The sequence below is a fragment of the Nycticebus coucang genome, chromosome 13 (genome assembly GCF_027406575.1).
Source record: "Nycticebus coucang isolate mNycCou1 chromosome 13, mNycCou1.pri, whole genome shotgun sequence".
NCBI classification, from domain to species: domain Eukaryota; kingdom Metazoa; phylum Chordata; class Mammalia; order Primates; family Lorisidae; genus Nycticebus; species Nycticebus coucang.
This window is the reverse complement of record NC_069792.1, coordinates 68,881,930-68,902,374: the sequence shown is the minus strand read 5'-3', so window position 1 is coordinate 68,902,374 and position 20,445 is coordinate 68,881,930. Positions and strand designations below refer to the sequence as shown.

The 20,445-nt window shown below is 40.1% G+C and overlaps 1 protein-coding gene and 1 long non-coding RNA gene across 5 annotated transcripts in view; one reads left to right on the top strand and one right to left on the bottom strand.

Annotated features, from left to right (window-relative positions):
• Positions 1 to 5,722, bottom strand: part of OXR1 (oxidation resistance 1) — a 470,813-nt gene extending 465,091 nt beyond the window's left edge. For 2 of the 4 annotated variants that reach the window (XM_053558783.1, XM_053558787.1), the window contains exon 1: positions 5,588 to 5,721. The gene's annotated coding sequence lies outside the window, so the exon portion shown is untranslated. Of the gene's footprint in view, positions 1 to 5,433; positions 5,560 to 5,587 lie in introns of those variants that run through there. The other 2 variants (XM_053558779.1, XM_053558781.1) reach the window with 2 other exon arrangements.
• Positions 5,723 to 5,909: 187 nt separating this feature from the next.
• Positions 5,910 to 9,459, top strand: LOC128563897 (uncharacterized). The gene is made up of 3 exons (XR_008373925.1): positions 5,910 to 6,086; positions 6,923 to 7,060; positions 9,128 to 9,459. It is a non-coding gene; the product is annotated as an uncharacterized LOC128563897 (long non-coding RNA).
• Positions 9,460 to 20,445: the final 10,986 nt, after the last annotated feature.

Here is a 20,445-nt window from a genome sequence, read left to right as displayed (position 1 = left end):
CAGACCAAGGTCAAGCAACATGCATGTTTTTATGTAAAATAGCTACTGTCAACACTCATAACTGTGCTCCTACTGATGAATAGCATATCTCTTTTACCTTCCATAGGAGGACAGAGACTACTCTAAATCATAAATTAAAAGGGACTGGATCAGATATCTTATGCCAGTATTCAGATTCCGAAAGACATCACACGATGAATATTTCGGAGATAGAAGAGGCATACTATTTATAATAAGGACTTAAAGCCTCAGGAAATGTTCTAACAATGATCAAGCATTTATAAACAAAAGTAAACTCTTCCACAAACAAGGTTGCCTTTTTCTTGCATTGCATTCATCCTTAACAATAAGATAAAATAATTTTTTTTAAAGAGATACTCTCTTTACCTTTGCTACAGCACAAATTTCAAAATCTTGCTCTGGGTATATATGTTTGTTGTTCTTGTACAGCATGCTGTACTGGATAAAATTCCCACCTTTCCTATGACCCTCCTTCCAACTGGGGAGACAGAAGTAAGGATGTTTATAGGTAAAGGACATACCATATTATTTCTATTTTTCATAAATAAATGTACTCTCATAGTTTAAAGCACAGTTTTTAGGTACTAGCCAAAACACTAAAATTGGCATCCTAAAAAGTGAAATGGAATGCTCGATCTTTGAAACTGTATGTTCAAAGATTTTTCTGCAAAGAACATTTGGAGAGAACTGGTTTGAAGTTCTGCTTTGCTCTAACCACCAATGCCAGGGTTCCAGTGTTTTCTACCAATATGGCTATCAGAAGTACAAAAGAGCACGTATCCACTGAACAAATATGTGCAGGGAAGAAAATCACCTCTCCTTGCTCAGATGTAAAACAAACCAATAACCATTTCCTAAAGAAAGAAAAAGGGGAGACAAGAATTGACCCCTTCACTGCAAATTCCTTATTTCCCCTTGTGTATTATATTACATTACTTCAAATGAACTTGGTTTTGCAAACTTGTTGCCATGCACAAGGCAGCCAGGCATTGCAAATGCAGAAGTCCCAACATGAAGAGCAGAACCTGCTACTGCAAATGCTTATTGAATTTACAAATGTGGTTATCATTGGTTCAAATCGTATTTCTTGAGATTTCACATAATTTGACGATAGGTATGTTATTCAGTATCAGTGTTGCTTACATTGAAGCCATGTTTTTTTCAGTTCTTTCGTTATTCCCTGTGGAAAGAGAATGTCTTTCTAACAGCAAGAATATATAATTGAACATATAATTGAACAATGCAATTAAGTAAAGATACAAGCAGAGAAATGGAGGTTGCCTTTGTAGAAAACAAAGGCTCTCCCTGTTGCCTTTTTCCAAGAGAGACACAAATCTCTGTTCCACCTGGAAGCAAGAGAGAGCTGTTTGTACACACAGGAGAAAGGCAGGGGTTGCTGGGTGCCCCAGAGTCTTAACAGGAATATGAATGAAACCTTTGCTACAGGAGGAATCCCTGAGGGACAGAAAGAGCCAAGGGTGGATGGAATGGTTATTAGAACAAGGAAGTAAGCAGCTCTAATGATGATCCCTTCCGAGTGAACCCTGAAACAAACCAACCAGAAAGTAGGAGTGCAGGAGTGACACAGGGAGAGAAGACAGAAACACTGACCCAATCTCCTGAGTGTCTCCAGGTTTCATTGCGATAATGACAGGCTTTTACCTCACAAGTGCTCCAAACTCCTACGTACAAGGGCTATCAGAACAGTTCCTAGATCTTATTACATTTATAAGAATAAGCTATTGTTCCTCCTTTCTAGGCAATGGATTGTGCTACTTGATAGAAAAGCTTGTTTTTCAATACATCACATGCTATTGATTTAAAACCGAAACTAAATAGAGTACATGAAAATTATATGGTATTCTGACCTTCCTGTGCAAAGGAAACCTACAAATACTGTTTCATTCTGGAATATTTGAGGGGGCTTCAAATAAATATCTAACATTTCTCTCTGCTTATTCAATCTCTCAATGAGAAACTTACAAAAAATTTTTAATTAAACTAATATTAATTTTAAAAAGGAAAATTATATATTACATAAGCCATTACCAAACAAGTTCAGTGACAACTGGTACCATAGAATAGTTTTAACTGGTTTTCATCAAATAATGTTCATTCAGTTCACATGCACGCATGTATATAACTTGCCTTTTGTAAATGCCAAATATATTTTAGAATTCTTTTTAAAGGCTATAAAAAAAGTTCCACTAAAAAGAAACCTCTCTAATTTCCTTAAAACAACTGTTTGTTTGTTAACATGAGGCCATTCAGCAAAGCCCCTTAATATTAACTACTCTTGATTTTTAAGCTGGACTTCCAAAAGGAATATTTAAGGCAGTGCTTTTCATTTCAAGCATGCCTTGTTGAAATCCAGAGTTTCTCAATTTAAGCACTATTCCATTTGGGGCCAGATAATTGCAAGCGGGGAGGGCTGTGGATTATTAGCAGCACCCCTGGTTTGGCCCAGGAGAGGCCAGCAGCACCACTCCCCCAAAGTTCTGATAACCAAAAATGTTTCCAGACTTTGCCAGTGCACCCCACCCTTGGGCGGCAAAACTGCCCCCAGGCAAGAACCCGTATTCTAAGCTTACCAACATAATCTATCCCTAAAGTGGGAGAAAGTGACTTTTGTTCTTACACCACCTGACTTCTCTCTCTCTCTCCTCCCAGTTCTGCTACATCAAGCCATTTGATCGCTTTTTTAAAAATTTAAGTGACTTTACCTCAGGGCAACAAAGGTTCCCACTGACTACTTTCTAAGGCTTACATTGATTTAGGGAAGAATCCTCCAGAAAACCTGTCAAACTGGGCTTCCACTTAAGGACTAGGAACCAGCCTAAGGGTACAACCCTTTGTATTTCAAATGCAGGAGGGGAAGTGAAGTATTTTCCCATTTCACTTTAAATTTAGCATTCTATAAAGGGAGCCTTCTCCTCCACTCTGACAAGACCTTCAGGTACCCAATCTCTGCTTTTATTTGATACCCTAACAAATTTTCCCAAGCTTCCCTCCTCCTTGACCCTCAAACAAAACAATACAGGCAAACATATCAGATTATGTTTTACTTGAACAGCATTCTGGGCAGAACATAATTAATTAATGGCTGCAACAATCATTTATATTACCTTCACATATTCTGTAATAATGAACGAAAAACATAGTAACAGAAGCGGATACTGACAGCAGAAACCTTTTTATTCAAATTTCCCACCTCACAGATGTTCAGAGCAATTGACATATTTCAGAGGACATATTTCAACAGTGTATTAGAAACCCGGACAGCTACTGTCACGTGGGATAAAAGAACAGCGCCCTGGCCACGACAAGAGAGCCTTCCTCCTTCACATCCCTCCACGGGCCAGACATCGCCTCCCAAAACAACGCATACCACTGACCTCAACGCTTTTTCCACACAGTTCTCACTTCCCTCCATCTGAATCTTCCCTCTGCAATTTAATGGCCAGAACTATTTCCGACGGTTGCGCACACAATCTCGGAGATCCATTCTCTTAGAGAGCAGACAGGAGGTACAGTTCTCGCTCTCCCTCCTTTAATCTTTCCAGAGATGGGACAGGTTTCCAGAATTGCCTTCCTTCTATTTCCTGCATCTGGAAAAGCCTCCCTGAAAATGTGGCACTGATGACAGAGCATGGCCAGGTGGATAAGGAAGGTCTGAGAAGCCCAGGCCAGGAGGACAAACCACCCCTCCCCACCCGCCCAGTCCTGTTTCAGATCCTGGTCATACACTGTAGAATCTTCCTGCGTCCCTTTTTTGGTGAGAGGAATCTTTGCTGGTCAGAAGAGGCGTTTTTGCATTGACAGTTTTGGACTCGTTTATTCTACAAACCTGATCTTTTCTTTTTTTCATTATATTTACATATGGAGAACTGCGCCCCCAATCCTCCCCCACCCCGCCCAACCTCTACGAGCTCGTCTCTGGCTTCTCACCCTGCTGGTCTTTGGAGCCATGGAGCTTCCCAGGTCTGCGGGCAACATTACTGCGTCACCTGCAGGGGCAGCAGAGTGAACGGGGACCCCCGGAGTGACGCTTCTGGGAAGGACCCTTGGATCTAGGAGACTCTCTGACCTCAGGGATTCCCTCCTACAGAAGGAGTCCGTGGTGGTAGCAGCCTGGAACCACCACATTCTTGGAGTGCCTAATCGGAGAAGACCAGGGTCAGGTTAAGGATGACAGGGACCGGGAGAGGTTAGAGCGGAGCGGCCCTGGACGAGCAAGGATTGTGACCCTGGGGAAAGGAGGCAGGAAAGACTTAGGAAAGCAGGTTTCCCTTAATCGCGTGCCCGTGCCACCCGTGAATCCCAGGATCTTCTGGTCTTGGAGACAGACTGCAGCAACACACGCGAGCTTGGGCAGGCAACAAGCACACGCGCGCGCACGTACACCCATGCCCCGCCGCGAGTTGCGCGCTGCAGACTTCTGCCTGACTTCCCGGCCCAAACATCACACTTCTGGGGCAAGACACGGATTCCCGTAGTCTAGAACTGATGCCACTCTCCCCATCGCAGCCTGTCGCCCACCCGGGTTAACACACACATTCTGACCCAGAGAACCACTTAAGGGAAGCACGGACAGCTCCCTATAAATGACTCCGTTCCCTGCCGCCTGATCTCTGCCCAAATCTAGGAGCTCGCCTACAGCCAGCCGAGGTGCGTTCCAGTCAGGTAGTAAACGGAGGAGGAGCCTGGGGTGCAAATGAACCTCAGAGAACAGCTATTAAATTACTATTCCGGGACTGCACTGGCGGCTTGCGACGCTTTCCTGATTCTTTCGGCCCCCACCAGAAGCCCCGTTCCTCCGCCCTATCTCTACACCGCTCCCCTCCTCCCCTTCACTTATTCCCTCAGCGATTTTCCAGCCGGCCCTCCCAGGCCACTTTCTGCATCCATCCTCTCTCCAGCCCGTTCCCAACATGTGGCCTCCAGTAATCACACCGAAGACTGACTCAAGGCTGACTCTCTCCATCATCTTACTTCCCTAACCTTGTACTGATTCCCCAAATTATCCGAGTCCAGCCGCCCATCCGGAGCCCATTCCCCTTCCACTGGCGTCCTTTGCTCTCATTCAAATCCGCTTTTCCCCGCGCCCCACTTTCTAATCCATCTTCCTTCTCGCCACTCTGCTCAGGACACACTTGCCCTCTATTCTGCCTGCTACACTGCGCTCTCACGCTGCTCCCACCCCGTCTCCTGGGAGCACCCCCACTTTCCCTCAGGGGCCGTCCCTGGCTGGGCTCCCGCGCCTCCAACCCACCCTCTCCATGCCGCACCAGCCGGCTCCCAGCCTGCCCGGTCCCCTCCCTCGCCGCGCGGTCCTTCCTTTTTCCCCAGCGTGCCCCCTTGCCCTCCCTCTTTGCTTGCCGTCCCCGTCCTGGCATCCTGATGGCCACTCACTTTCGAATTGGCTAAGCGGCTCGGAGAGGCGCCGGACACTGGGGACGGAGGCCAGCCAGCTCTCCGGGGTGCCAGCCGCGCCTCCCGTTTGCCAGCCCGGGCTCCCCCGGGCGCCGAACCCTCGCCCCACCGCCCGGCATCCTCACAAACTTACTTGCGGATCGCCAGGAGGGGGCTGCGGTGAGCGGCAGCGGGCCCCGCGGTGGCGAGTGCGCCCCTCTCGGCGGGGCTCGGCGGCGCGGCGCCGGCGCAGCGCTCCCGCGGCCGCGCGGTGAATGGGCTCAGCCTGACGCAGCCAGGTTCTGCCTCCGCCGCCGCCGGGGCCGCCGAGCGTTTTCAGACATGCTCAGTTTCCGGACCTGCCCGCGTGGACGCTACCAAGAGCAAGCGGCGGCGGGGGGGGAGACAGAAAGCCGCGGCGGAGAGGGAGCGAGCCGGAGGCTACCACGCCGGCGGCCCAGAGAGGGGGGAGCGACGCACGGCTAAAAATAGCTTCCGCGGAAGCCGCGGAAGCCGCCCGGCCTTAAGGCGCACTCTCAGCTGGCGCGCGTCCCCGCCGCCGGGGCTCGGGCTTCTGCGTTGATTGCTGCAGCGGGGACCCGAGCCCTCCGCGTCCTGCTAGGTTCCTGCCCACACTCGGAAGCCCACTCGGGGTAAACGCGCGTTTCGCTGGCTGAGCCCGGGGCTGTCCCGACCTGGGCTCTCACCCGCCGGGCAGCCCCGAGTTCAGGTTCTCGCCAAAGAAACCGAGGAAAGTGAGGTTAAAGAGATGATAAGCCTCCCCTCCAACAAAATTTATTCAGAGTTACAGAGGAATAAAAAAACTTGTTCGGATTCTTAGTTTGCTTGAAGGAAAAAAGGAGGAAAGGAAGGCCGAGTACAAGGGCCTGGAGAGGGGCCAGCAGCCGGCGTGAGGCGGGCTGACAGGGACTCTGCAAAGAACCTCGAAAATTCAGAATTTTTCTCAGGGTATTTGTGCCACTTCATTCCGCAGGATTTTGCATAATTCTTTGACACCCTCTCTGACCTTGGAGATTTTGTGTTCCTGTTACCTGAACTGTAATTTATTTTTCCCACTCTCTATCTTCACTCCTCCCTCACAACCCGTTTTAAAATTGCCAAAGGGAAAAGACTCAAATTCCAGAATGGTTGATTTTGAGACCTGAACATAAAGGCTGTTCTGTAACCTTGAGGAAAAAGGGTGTTGGTCCTTTAGCAGAGTTAAGGCCTGGATGTGTCCGGCCTCCTGTGCACACAGCAAGCGCTTTTCAGTCTAAAGGCCTCTCAGAACTTCCTCAACTGCAAATTAGGTATTTCCTGCTATTAATTTTCACTACAGACTAATTTCTGATCATTTCTGTTTATTTTTAAATTCTCTCCTTTAAAGTGAGAAGTACAAAAGTTCCCTGAGTCAAATTCTATTCTTGTTTCACTCTCCACTCACAACCACCACAAGATTTGTCAGAAGCATTATTATTCCCTTTGACAGATGAGGACATTGAAGTTTGGAGACAGATGCTCATCCCTTGCCTAGAATAACATCGTGTTGAACCCAGGGTCTGCCAGACTAGAAACTCCCGTGCTTTCCACATAACCTGTTCTCCTGAGTCAACAGGTTTTACATGAGGTAAGGGTTCAAGAAGTTGAGGAACTATTCCCAGTAGAATATCAATAATGGATAAAAAGCTAATTGAGAGTTTTATTCACCATTATTTCTTTCTTAGTTTCTTTCTGAGGATTCACAGCTTAGATTTTGTGCGTTCTGTTTAAAGTGACTGTTTCATTTTTACTCTGTCAGAAAAAAAGAATTTACTGAGAATCGTTTAAGAGCAACTTTTTAGACTAGGAACATATTTTATAAATATATCATAGTTCAGGTTCTTTGATAAATCTACTTTCTTTTACCATTATTCCAAATTAGTGATGATTTTGCTAATACTACTAAGTAATGGATTAATAGATAGTGCTTTTTCACATAGCTATAGTGGTATGTTTCTATTAGAGTCAAGAAATCCTCCCTCCAAAATTATTCCCTTTCATCCCCCTTCCAATTTAGTGCCATGTCCAGCCCAAAATAAGTAATTAATGTATGACCTTTTACTTTTTTACTGAAGCTTCAAACACCATTTTTCTAATTTTTGTTTTGTTTTTTTCTTTAGTTTTCTTCACATCTGTGTTTAATTTCTTTCTTTTTTTTCCCTTTGTTTAGTAGCATTCTTTGTTTAGTAGCAACGTTAATGGGGTCGCTTTAGCTATGAAAAACACGTTTCTATTTTCCAATGCTGCTTTTTTTTTTTTTTTACACATACATGCGTTTATTAGGTTTCCATTTTTTGCCCTCACAAAATTGAAGAGGCTTAAAATTCAATAACAATATTTAAGATAAGGACTAGAAACAGAAACCTCATAAAGAATGAACAAACAAATACATTCAGAAAAGAAATCAAAGAATTGCTGCATCGAAATATTAAGCAATAATAATAGTAATAATGCAAAGAAAGTCACATTCACGTTGTCAAATAAGAGTAAGTCTATTATGGAGTGCTTTGACTCTGAGATTCAGTATGGAGTCATCAGTTAACTTCTTATTATATTTTTTAAGTGTCAAAAAATAGACAACTAATATTTATAAATAAAAGTAAAAGATAATTTCAAAAAACAGATCATGCCAAATCTTATAGACAATAGAAAAAGAAGAAATACTTCAGAATCATTCTACTTGATCTGGATACACCTGATATTAAAAATGGAGGGAATATATTATTATAAAGGGGAAATTACAAACATATTTCACTTATAAATGAGGATGCAATATCCCAGGCAACGTATTAACAAGTTGAATTAAAAATTAACATTTAAGTAATGTACTTTGGTCAAAATAAATCCAATTTATGTGAGAATTAGTCACTATTTTCTTGTCTTTTTTTTTTTTTTCTAATTTTTAACGGGTGATTCATTGTGAGATCAAAATGGAATTTCCTTAGGGTATCAAGCAACTCACCCATTCCTTCCCATCAGTAGTGAAATAAAATGAAAACTAAACTTTATCTTCATCCTAGTTTCTTTCATTCTTCCTTTCTTGGTCATTATTCTTAAGATGATACGGTCCTCTGAATATCTTCATGCTACAGTATGCATATTAGCTATGATTGTGACTCAGAGAAGATTTTGATTTCAAAATCTCTTTGGTGTGTTGTCAAGATAAACAGCTTGGGGTGGCGCCTGTGGCTCAAGGAGTAGGGCGCCGGTCCCATATGCCGGAGGTGGCGGGTTCAAACCCAGCCCCGGCCAAAAACCACAAAAAAAAAAAAAAAAGATAAACAGCTTGAAAACATACTGCATTCAGTAGTCTTCATTACAAGCGACAGAAACTCAACTCCAACTAACTTAAAGAAACAGATCGCATCAGCTCAAGTAACTCAGAAGTACAAGGGGTGGCAGGACTTGTCCTTGGCTTAGCAACATTTGGAAGAATATGATTTTCTTTCTCACCTGCTCTTAGCGTTGCTTTCTGTGTTCACTTCATTCTGCCTCAGTTTATGTCCCTAGTGCATTCCCAGCCCTAACACAGATGGTGAAGTTTTCAACCTTACAAGGAAATCCAGCCTTTTGCTCTAGGGAGCAGATCAGTCTTTGAAGATGGACTCTGATTGGCTATCCAGGCTCACACAAATAATCATGTGCATCCTCCTAGGAAAGAAAAGATTCTCAAAAGAAGAGAAACTGTCCAGTTAGCGGGAAAAAGAATAGAAGATGCTTGCAAGATAGAACTAATAGATATCCACGATGTTCATTGACTGGCCTGTTTTCTCCTGGACAAAAAAGAAAAAAAGACTGCAAGCCGGTGAGATATCAGTTGATTTGAGTTATTCAGAAATGAGCAAAAGAATAATGATGCTTTGAAGTGGATTTTGTCCTATCTCTTTTTAGACTCAGATGCTTTGATTTGCCTGCAGAAAGGTAACAGTGAGTCCCCTCCTTGTTCCCTTTTCATCTGTTTCAGGTTACTTCCAAGGTGGTGCCACTCATTAAAGTCAGCTAATGAGCGATCCACGATGAGGCCTCCAGTCCACAATCTGTCACTACAGGAAAAGGATATTTTCCATATTATAAAGCCCATTCTTTGTTTTGATTTAACATACTTGATCATTATGTAAACCATTTAATAATATAAAGTGAAGATTTTTTCATTTTGCCTCAAACATGAACAGATGGGGGGGAAATGCTGCTCTCCCTATAGCTACTATATTGTTTATTTCTTATGCTACAATTATTTAAATAATTGTCCTTCCATTTCTCTTTACTCATTCTTGATTCCATGTACTTTTTTACCCCCATTATTAGTTATTGTATGACTAAGTGAATGTCATCCTTGAATCGCTTCATTAAAACTGCATTTTATAGTTATGTATTTACTAAACTCATCAAATTCAGGATCTTTCCCTTGGAGTTTCTCATTGACTTTTCCCACACTGTCTTCTAGGAACTCCTCCCTGGGCTTTGATCACATCGCACCTTCTTAATTCAGACCTCTGATTATTCTTTCTTTCTTTTCCTAGTTCTCTTTTCTCTGTTCTTTATCGCTCTCTATGCTACTGTCCCTTTAATTTTATTTTTCTGCAAAAATAATTCTCTTTTCCTCCCTCACTAAACTGCAAGTTTGTGGAGGATTAGAGCTAGGGTGAATTATATTTGTGTGGACTTTTATCTTCTTCAGTGTTCAACAGATGCTTGGTGATACATTGATGGATTACTACCTAGAAAATGGAGGTAAATATTTAGGTCTGAAACAAGGGAGCTCATGTGGTCCGTGAATACTAAGTCACTTGGTTTCAGGGAGTCAAGAAAAGATAGAGCTGATATTGGAAGCAGGACGACATGCAGTACAGACTTTACCCCTCACCGTTTTGTCTGGGATTAGCTTCATTGTCCCTTCTTCCTTTCTTTATTTTGTCTTACTAAATTTTTCTGACTTTGAGTTCCTTTAGCACAATTGGTGCCACACTGCTAAGCATCTCACATACTTCCAAGGTATTAGCTCTGAGCATTGAGCTTATTATGCTCCCATTCCATAGAGGCAGCTCATTTTAGATGCTCAGACACTGGGCTGCCTCTCTGTTACACATCAATTGTACCAAATTTGATTGTAGAAAATTAGAACTAAGTTAGAAATGTAAAAATACTTTATTTATGAGTTCTCTAGGAGAAAATGAAGTATCAAGACAGCTTCAGTAAAGAGCTATTTAAAAAGCTTTTCTTCTTGATAGTTTATATTTTCCCATTATAAAAAAATTAAATATGGAGAGTTAAATGGGAATAGTTCAAAGTCACTTATGCCCAAATTGTTCTTTTATTTCATGACTATAGATAAATGTCACAACGGATCAATTAATGATATGTAATAAAGATACTAAAGCTCATTCTCCCTACCTCCCTGCACTTTAAGGCAAAAACTGCTCTAGGTGATAGTCATGGGACATTATAAAGATGCTCCTTGACTAAAAGACTTAGCTCTGATGGCCCTTTCCTCAGGGAAGAAGAATGTGGATGATTATGTACTTCAAATAACAGGCTGTTCTTTTCTTGCCTTTAAATATAACACAAACATGACTTAGTTATTGAACAAGCAGTGAGATCTTTATAAAGCTACAATATGTTTCACTTCTCTTTGGGTCCACTGTAATGATTACAGATATTTTTAATGTATGATCTGAAATTCTCAAGTATCATCGAGAAATTCATCACCATCAATTTATTTCCACAATGTTTTAATATAATGGATTCAAAATAGTCTGCATCAATTAATAAAATTAATAACTAATATTAATAATAATAAAATTAATAATCCTATCCCAACATTTATTGGTATTTCTGTGTACCCTTGGTAGGCACTCTCAGAATAATAAACTCTAAGGTCAAATCTGTCATGCTACTTATTTAATTCTCATAGCAATTTAATGAAGTATAGTATGTTACTTAGCATATTTTTGATGGTACATACAGAAATTTAACCTAAACTAGTTTAGATGAAAAAAAAATTTCTTTTCAAAAACCTAGAACTCCTCTTGAATTATAAGAAAAAAATTAATGCAAACCCAAATGGAGGGACATTTTACAAAATAACTGGCCAGTACTCCTCAAAATTGACAAAGTCAAGAAAGAACGACTAAAACACTGTCATATACCAAGGGAGACCTAAAAGACACAACAACTAAATCTAGTGTGGCACCCTGGATTGGATCTTGGAACAGGAAGATAACATTAATGAAAACAATGATAAAAAGATCTGGAGTTGGGTGGCGCCTGTGGCTCAGTAGGTAGGGCACTGGCCCCATATACCAAGGGTGGCAGGTTTGAACCCAGCCCTGGCCAAACTGCAACAAAAAATAGCCGGGCATTGTGGCAGGCATCTATGGTCCCAGCTACTCAGGAGACTGAGGCAGGAGAATCGCCTAAGTCCAAGAGCTGGAGGTTGCTGTGAGCTGTGATGCTACGGCACTCTACCGAGGGTAACAAAGTGAGACTCTGTCTCTAAAAAAAAAAAAGAAAAAAAAAAAGATCTGGAGTTCTATTAACAGTAAAGCACCAATGTTAATTTCTTACTTTTGACAAATGTAAGATATTACCCACAGAGCAAACTGGGTGAAGGATACTTAGATACTCTCTGTACTATCATTACAACTTTTCTGTAAATATAAAATTATTCCTAAATTAAAAAGAAATATTTTAAAATATAGGAGGAAATATCCCATAGAAAAACCATGATCTAACAAGATTGAGTAATAGGCCCATGCAATATAGACTGTGAGCTGCAGGCCAGGTCATCCAGCAGAACCAGGGCCCCTGGTGTCCAGACTTGTTATTCCAGCTCTTAGAGAATAAGAGTGGTAAGGAGGGGTGGTAAAAGGCAGCTGTGGGCCAGGCAGAACTCCAGTTGGTGAGTAACATAGATGAAAAAGTTGAGTACTGTATTTTGTCAATTCTAAGATAAAATAGTCCAAATTTATACGTTATCAACCTAGAATACATCTTTTCTTTCTTAGTGATTTTTTGAAGGATGTTGTAGATCTGATAAAATATGGTAATTTGTTTATAAAGATAATAAATTATAAGACTCAGGATTCTAACTCAGATTCTTAACTACTCTGTTATCCAGACCTCAGAGGACAAAATAAACATTTTGACTATTACTCCTCTCAGGCTTTCTTCCGTATTGAGCACAGTATTATAAACAAAACCAGTGTGATTGTGTAGCTCAAACTGCAAGAACAAAAGCAATGGAAAGTATAACAGATTTGACCTTAGAGTTTATTATTCTGATAAAGTTACAAGACTATATACGTAAGTAGAGATACCAAATGAAATGGAGTTCTGTGACATTAGTATAGTTAAGGACCAAGATTTAGAATATTTGACATGTAATATACAAGATAAGATATAACATTCCATTTTTTGAGATCTTATTTTTATATTTCAGCTAATGTAGCTAGAAAGAAGATATATATTTATTTTTATTTTTATCTTTTCAGACAGAGTCTTACTCTGTCAGCCTGGGTAGACTGCCACGGTGCCTTAGCTCACAGCAACCCAAACTCCTGGGCTCAAGTGAACCTCTTACCAACAACTGACTAGTTTTGGGAGGGTTGGGTTTTTTTTTTTTTTTCTTTTCTATTATTAGTAGAGACAGAGTCTCGCTCTAGGTCAGGCTGGTCTGGAACTCCCGAACTCAAGAAGTCCAACTGCCTAAGCCTCCCAAAGTGCTAGGATTATTGGCATGAGCCACTTCAACAGTCTAATAAAGTACTTATGAACTCAGGTAATATGTATTTATGTTACCTGAGTAACCTGAGACAATGTCATTCTATTAAAAAATAATCTAGGAAGATGAAGCAGAGCCTTTGTCAGTTCTACTTTTAAATTTGTAGTTATTTATTGTGCACCTGTTGTTAGCCAAGCACCCTAGTCATATTGTATTTTTAGAAAGATAGATGGACTTGGTTCCTGCTTTAATGGAGCTCTGCTTCAGCAGAAAAGATGGAGAGATCTTATAGCGTCAGTGCAAGTGAGGTAAGAATTTTAAAATTAAAAAAAAAAATCTAGTAGAAGTTTGGGGAGGATATCACCAGGGAATTGAATCTAAACCAGGTGGACAGAAATGGTCTATAGAAACGGTGCTGAAGCTGATTCTAGTAAATAAGTGCAGACCTTTATTGAGCGCTTGCTGTGTGCCAGGCACTAGTCAGGCATCCTCAAACTTTTTAAACAGGGGGCCAGTTCACTGTCCCTTAGACCATTGGAGGGCCGGACTATAGTTTAAAAAAAAAAAACAACTATGAACAAATTCCTATGCACACTGCACATATCTTATTTTTAAGTAAAAAAACAAAACAGGGACAAATATAATCACACTGCCTCATGCGGCCCACGTGCGGGCCACAATTTGAGGACCCCTGCCTAGCTTATGTGCTTTACCCAACCTGACATAATGTTCCAGATGGCTAACTCATTATGTGTTTATACCCCTTTCTAGAGGTTTTATTGTAGGTGAAAAATGAAACAACCACCTTTTCCCCAATGTCCTTGTAGCTGGCGTCTCAGGTATGATTTGGGTTTCACCAATTATAAGCACCTATTTGAGCTTTTAAATTGGAACTGAGTACATAGGGAGAAACATGGTGAACTTGAGACTTGCTGGTGCCACAGTTGTAGATGGAGTAATCTCATCTTCCTGATCCCTGGGTCACAGCTTAGACCAGGCATCCTCAAACTGCAGCCGGCGGGCCACATGAAGCGGGGTGAACTATATTTGTTCCCGTTTTGTTTTTTACTTCAAAATAAGGTATGTGCAGTATGCATAGGAATTTGTTCATAGTTTGTTTTTTTTTTTAACTATAGTCCGGCCCTCCAGTGGTCTGAGGGACAGTGAATTGGCCCCCTGTTTAAAAAGTTTGAGGACGCCTGGCTTAGACAGTCTTACAATGGTATCTTAATGATCCATGATTGAGTGGAAAGGGAGTAAGATATTAGAATCCCACAATAGTCACTGGTAAAGGGTTGCTTACTTAGCTACAATATAACCTGGGATTACTTTGATTATGACCTGTGGGTAACTGAAATGAAATGCTGAGGGAAGTGCAACGTTGGTGGTCAAGAGGCTGTTGCCCTGACACGTTGTAATGGGAATGGGAAATGTAAGGCATCTGGGGTTGGCTGACTGGGTATAATTATATCAAAGGTTTAAATTCTTAGCTTATGACATGTCTGGGGAAAGACAGTTTTTATAATCGTTCTAATGAAAAGACTTATCTCTTGTTCCTTGCTATTGGACTTAAACACACAGTCCACATCTTACAGTGGTTTGACTTAGGATTTTTTTTAACTTCATGATGGAATAAAGGCAACACACATTCAGTAGGAGCCATACTTTGAGTATACATACAACCATTCTTGTAGAGGATGCCAAAAGCCAGATGCCCTCTGAGCAAGATGATTTGCAGCTGGGGGGCAGACCCTCGGGCAATTCATCTGCAGTTGCTCCTTTCGGAGAAAGAGCCCAGCCCGCAGCAATCCTTAGGCACGTAGTCATTGTCTAATACTGCCCTCACCTGTCCTGTACTGTCTCAATAAAAGGCCACTGTGGAGGTTGCTTAGGGCTACCCTGCAATCAAGGTTAACCCGCCTCCTGAAAGCTTGTACTTCCAATCCACGTCATGCATGGATCCTTCCTGCGGCGATCGAGACCAGGGCCATAAGGGCTGCGACATATTCTGTTTTTCACTTTTAGCACAGTATTCAATAAATTACATGAGATATTAGGCACTTTATTATAAAATAAGGTTTGTGTTAAATCATTTTGCCCAAATGTAGATTAATGTAAGTGTTCTGAGCACATCTAAGGTAGGCTAGGCTAAACTATGATGTTTGGTAGGTTAGGTGTATTAAATGCATTTTCAACTTAACAATATTTTGAATTTACAATGGGTTTGCTGGGACATAACCCCATTGTAAGTCAAGAATCATCTGTACAGTAAAACATCAGATGTGGAATCTCATCTTATGGATCATTGAGTTAGAACTTAGTGTGAATTTATATTCTCATAACAAAGGGATTGACTAGAAGAGAGTGTAGTCCCCGAATTAAAACAATGAAAAATATGTATGATATTTGGGAGAATTTGTGTTATTCTATATTTCATACACCCAAACTCCATTGAGCCTTACATGCCTAAAGGAACACTTTTGTCTGATTCCCTTACCTGTAGTCATCTCATCTGAGTCAGTTCCCTGGAAAGATTATATGTATTTTCCTTTCATCCACCTTTGTCAACTTTCTTGGTCTGTAAACACATAGTATGGACAAAATCCAACAGGCCAACGAGGTGGGATAACCTGGGTGCTTAAAGAATAGCAGTATTTAACTATTTTAAAAATTTATGAGCAGGAACCAGGGGAATATGTGTATGTTAATGGCTTCAAGGATGCTAAACCAGGAGGAAAGAAGAACATAATGTATTAATATGGGCATACTTATCAGAGAGTCTGTCTTTAATGTAGTAACTTCAATAGTTGGGAAAGGTTCTAAAATTTGTTTTCCTGGTTAACTTAATCTTGGTCTTAATGTAACTATAAACTTTGTGGTGACTTATGATAAATGAAATCAAGATGCTATAAATTCCTGAGTATAATATGAAAGGGATCTGAGAAGTCATGGAGGTAGGGATGTTAGAGTGGCATTATCTAGGATGACTAGCTCAACATCATCCTAACTGTTGATCCCTGAGAAGATCCTGAAGACCCTTCTTTCACCAAAACACTAAGTGATATATTAACTCTCTTCTTTGGCTGGGAATAAGTTGGGAGATACAGACATTGAAATGGTTTCTAGGATTTAATGTAGGTGAAGGATTATTAAGGTGGAGAAGGCCACATAGCAACTTCAGTATCAGAATCAAGGCTGGGTGTGATTGTCATAATAGGTGATAGGACTGAAATGGTTATCAGAAATGTGTGATGCACACAGATTCTTGGAAGTGGCTCAAAGGTCATAGGTTCCCTAGGACTGGAAAACTCTAGTATTACTATGAGATCCTGCTTAGTTTATATAACCAAGGCAGCTTTAGTGATGGTAAACGTAGACCTGCCTTAAATCATCACAACAGAGAATCATGACTCCTCATCTACTTTTCAGACCTAAGGTAGGTCACTGCAGTGTGGGTATAGTCAGAGAGGACCCTTGCCACACAGGTGGATACTTGATTCTTTCTCCTAGTATTACCCTGAAGGACCTGTGGTTATTTATCAGGAAAAGAGAAATACCCAGGCCTTGTTGTGGATTCTTGCATTTTAATTCTGACCCAGAGTGCCACTCTGATCCGCTGGCAGGTCTTTCATAGAAATTCTGTGCTGAGTCGCTGCCACAGGGGGCTCAGTGGTTCTCTAAACCCACTCTATGCTAATTTCCCACTGGGTGAAGGGTTGGAATAGATAAACTCAGCAACTGGTATTAGCTCTCTGACACTATTGAATACTGTGCCAAGGTATGAAATTCCAGAAACAACACGAAAACCCTCCAGACCTCCCCCTCTTTAGCATTGTAGTAAGCTGAGGCAATATCACATCCTTGGGGAATCACAGAGAAGAGTGTCACCACCAAATACTTGCAAGAACTAAGAGTAGTGACTGTGATCATATTTCCTATTTAACTCACCTATTTAATTTATGCACAAGCTGTATGAATCCTGGGCAAAGAGGATATGCAAAAGCCCTATTAGGTGATTATTTGAATTTCAGTTGATTTTTTAAAGGTGACCTCATTACTATAATGACTCGAGATAGCCTCTGACACCAATATGCAGCTATTTATTTGCCAAATATAATTTTCATTGTATCTATAAATGCAGAATCCCAGAAGGTCTTTGATTTTACCTTAAGAGAGAAGAAGTAGAATTCATTGTCTTATCTCAGAGGTCAAGTGTCTGGTTCTGTGTCATGATACATAATCCAGAGAGTCTTTGATTATGTCACCATACCCAGGTTTTACTCTGGATAGCTACAGCGATATATCACGTCATTAGGACCAGGTGGCTAGAAAATCACAGGCATGCTAGATGCTTTAATAAGACAGATATGAGCCAAGAGAATTGATTCTGGTGAAAATCTTTCTATTTATTTTATTTCCCAATTATTTCTTTAATATTGCTCTTGTCAATTAGCCTGTATGTTCCATGATAGCAGAGATTATGTCTGCCCTATTCACCACTATATTTTTTGCCTAATCCTGGCACCTAGAATAAACAAAGTGTTGAGTGAATAGGTGTGTTCTTTACTGTAAACCCTCTGCTAACAGCTATGGTCTCCAGGTAGAGATTATTTTTTTACTGACAGGCATCATAATTCAGAAAGATTATGAATGAATTCTACTAAAACAAAATTTGATGTGAAATCATTGGGAGGAAGAAGCTCCTCCCAATAAATATAAATAGAGGAAATTTATGTTTATTACCTATTCTAAGCCATGGAATAAACATAAATTTCCTCAGTTCTCAGTGACTTACGTTTAAAAGAACTTCCACTTATGAAAAAGAATAGAATAATTACCTACTTTGAGAGCGGCTGGGACGATGTTGGTCACATAGGGCAATCATGATATACTATTATGTATTTCTTGTTGGCTTTTACCATTGAATATTGAACAAAGTCTTGAAATATCAAAATGCTGCATTTTTAATAAGATAGGAGGTCAAAGAAGTAAAAGAAAGGAATAAATAAAATGAAACACCACCAAGACATTATTCTACATCAGATTTCGTTAATGGAAGTCATTAATAGGGAGAAATATACAATGTTTTTGCCTGTCCAAATAATAGCTGGTAGAGAATTTTTTTTTTTACTAAGAATTATATTGTATTTTTTAAAAGTTTCCAGGGAAACTCTTTTCTATATAACAAATCCATTCCACCAGCACTGAAAAATGTGCAGAGAAAACCAGAGCTCGGTCATCTTACCTAGCACATTTTTCAGTCCAGGGCAGATTAAATTTGTTTCATCTTACCCATCTCCTTTTATCTGTCTAGATTCCCTGACACCCTACTCCTCCTACAGACTCTCATATTATTATCATTCTCTACTCACTCCTCTGTAATACTTAATGGATGCATTTACCTATTTTCTTTTCTGTTACCTACATTGACGTCAGGGGCTGCATCTTGTTTCAAATAATGTCGGTGACACCAGCAGAGTGCTTAGCCACAGAGAGTGAAAGAACAAGGGCACAAAGGATGACGTCTGTCACCCTTTCTGCCAACATCTTTTTGGATTTGAGAGGGAAGAGTATAATTGTTCCTAATGATGCTCTCTTTAATTCAGAGAAACGAGGGTGGAGGGGAGGATTGACCAGAGAAGTAGAAGGCCCAGAGAATGGACTTTAAGTTTGAGGATCAGTGGCTGTTTTGATTCATTCAGAAATGAGTGAAAGCCCTGTCTGTGTTTTGCCCATAGTGCAGACTTTTGTGCACAGGGCAACCAGTGCAGTAAAGTAAGAGGATATTCTAAAGCATTCCCTGCTGTAACCAGAGATAATAAAAATTCTTTCCACATTGTCCAAACTCTTGTTGTAACATTTTTTTTCTTTTATGGTTTGTACTTTTTATGACCTGTTACGTGAAGGCAATTAGACCCTGTGTTTCTTAATACTGTTATAAATAGTGTTGTTGTTTACATTTTCATAAAATATCAATATTTCTATTAATAATGTGGTTTCATTTATTTATTGACCTTGTGTCTTAGTAACTTATTAATTTTACTATCATAGCATTTTCTATGTAGAAGATCATGTCATCTTCAAATAGGAAGAGTTTTTTATTTCTTTCTTTCCAACGTTTATGTCTCTCTTTTCTTTTTCTTTCCTTATTACACTGACTAGAAATTGCATTATATTATAGTAATGAATAGAAGTCACAGAGCAGACTTCTTGCAATTTCCTGATCTTAGATAAAGTGTACTCTTAGGTATACCATTAAGCAGAACATTAAGTGTGATGGAGCTATATTTTAATTATAATGGCACATCACATTAAAAGAGTTCCTTTTCCTCATGATGTATTGATCATTTTTTATGATAAATGGGCACTGAATGTTTTCATTTATTCTGAATTACATTAAAATACAGAGTGTCTTAAAAGCTGTTCCTAAAGTCACTATACATGAGGAAAATGGAAAATTATAGCTAAATGTACCTTTATTTACAAAATATTTATTACAACAATTTACAAAATATTTACAAAATATCCTCTGTGTGTTGGCTACCAGGACTTATATAGAGGTAGGAAACCTTTTTATTTTGGAAGGGTACATTAATTTAGCTGTAGCTGAACGTTGAAAAAACTTCAATTAGATATACTTAAAAATGTATATTATTTTGCAAAATATAACTACTATGTACTTACTGATTTCAAAAATGAAAGCAATTTGTTAATTTTAAAGTTAACTAACTTTTTAATGACTTTGTTGTGTCTATTTTTTGTTGGAAAGCATTTGGATATTTGGTTGCAACACAGAGGTCTGTAGTGTCAGCTGTACAGTTTAAGATGTAAGGGCATCTTAATTTGGGTTAGGTAGACAGGTGGATTCACAGCAATATGTGATTAAAAAAAGCAAGAACACATTTTGGGGGCATGTTGTCAAAGATGAGGGTATTCTACTGCATTTTTCCATATTTCAATTGGATCTTAGCAGCAAACAATGACTTCAAATTGTCATCTACTGAGAGATCAATCAGTCCCATCTGTAGTTCTTTAGCCACCTTGGCGATATCCCCTAAGTAAAGCTGAAATGCTAATCTGAGTGTGATGTCATGATTGTCTAAGTCAGTAAAACTTTCATTGTATTCTCCAGTGAATAGGTCTTTACTAGCTGCATATTTTTCAATGACTCATCAATGACCTTTGCAAACTGGGGAAAATGTTCATCCATTTCCTTTTGAAAAAGAAGTGTTTTTTAAAAAAAACTTTCCCAA